We start from the raw sequence: 1,706 nt of genomic DNA, 5'->3' as shown, positions 1-1,706 counted from the left end.
TCACTATAAAAATATCTAGTGATGAAGAACATGATCATGACCAGTAATCTTGGACTGAGTTCCTTTCCTTAGAAGCACTGCTAAATCCTTCCCCTGCTTAAAAAAGTCATCTTCAGCTGCAATATTTTCAAGAATTTCACAAAGAACCATGTCATATTTTGTTATCAGCTCCCTCTGAAACTTTCAGAAAATGAATAGTGAAGATTTTCCTCTGATTTTCTAGCACCTTTGTACTGCAAATTGCTCAATTATTTCTTAGAAATTTGTTTTGCACATTAATGTTTTCTTTTGTTTTTCTCCTCCTGGATTTAGAGATTTGCATCATTTTCCAGAAGTTGTAACTTTATTCCATCTATATTTTGTAGTGGAATAGTTTACCTCTTATTGGTCTTTTCATTTTCCGTTGATGAGTTTGTATTATATGTCTTCCTGGCTTTGTCTGCTATGAAACAGAAGGGAGCTAATGATCAGATTGGGCAAACATCCTGATCTCTAAAGGGGTTATGCATGCTGGACACTAGTGTTGCCAAGGCCAACCTGACTCTTTCTTTGTCCAATGACAATCATGATACACAATGTTTTTCTTCTTGAGGAGAGACTGTGAGTGCATTGTAAAAGCTTTCTTTTCTAAAAGTTTAAATTGTTTTTATTTGATAACATAAGCAGCAAACATGCTTATCCAACACTGCAAACAGGTTGCCTAGCAATCTGTGAGAACAATGAGCAGATTAAAAAAAACAAAAAAGGATATAAGTCTTCCAGGGCCTGAACCAAAATGGCAGAGCAGAAGGATGTGCTCTCACTTCCTCTTGTGAGAACACCAGAATCACAACTAGCTGCTGGACAACCATCAACAGGAAGACACTGGAACTCACCAAAAAAGATACCCCACATCCAAAGACAAAGGAGAAGCCACAATGAGATGGTAGGAGAGGCTCAATCACAGTAAAATCAAATCCCATAACAGCTGGGTGGGTGACTCACAGACTGGAGAACACTTATACCACAGAAGTCCACCCACTGGAGTGAAGGTTCTGAGCCCCACGTCAGGCTTCCCAACCTGGGGGTCGGGAAAGGGAGGAGGAATTCCTAGAGAATCACACTTTGAAGGCTAGTGGGATTTGATTGCAGGACTTCGACAGGACTGGGGGGAACAGAGACTCCACTCTTGGAGGGCACATACAAAGCAGTGTGAGCATCGGGACCCAGGGGAAGGAGCAGTGACCCCAGGAGAGACTGAACCAGACCTACCTGCCAGTGTTGGAGGGTCTCCTGCAGAGGCGGGGGGTGGCTGTGGCTCACTGTGGGGACAAGAACACTGGCAGCAGAAGTTCTGGGAAGTATTCCTTGGCGTGAGCCCTCCCAGAGTCTGCCATTAGCCCCAACAAAGAGCCCAGGTAAGCTCCAGTGTTGGGTTGCCTCAGGCCAAACAACCAAAAGGGAGGTAACCGGGCCCCACCCATTAGCAGTCAAGTGGATTAAAGTTTTACTAAGCCCTGCCCACCAGGGCAACAGTCAGCTCTACCCACCACCAGTCCCTCCCATCAGGAAACTTGCACAAGCCTCTTAGATAGCCTCATCCACCAGAGGAGACAACAGAAGCAAGAACTGCAATCTTGCAGCCTGTGGAACAAAAACCACATTCACAGAAAGATACACAAGATGAAAAGGCAAAGGGCTATGTGCCAGATAAAGGAACAAGATAA

Source organism: Monodon monoceros, unplaced genomic scaffold (genome assembly GCF_005190385.1).
Source record: "Monodon monoceros isolate NGI ecotype Baffin Bay Population unplaced genomic scaffold, NGI_Narwhal_1 Super_Scaffold_22, whole genome shotgun sequence".
NCBI classification, from domain to species: domain Eukaryota; kingdom Metazoa; phylum Chordata; class Mammalia; order Artiodactyla; family Monodontidae; genus Monodon; species Monodon monoceros.
The sequence above is the reverse complement of the archived record's forward strand: the minus strand, read 5'-3'. Positions refer to the sequence as shown.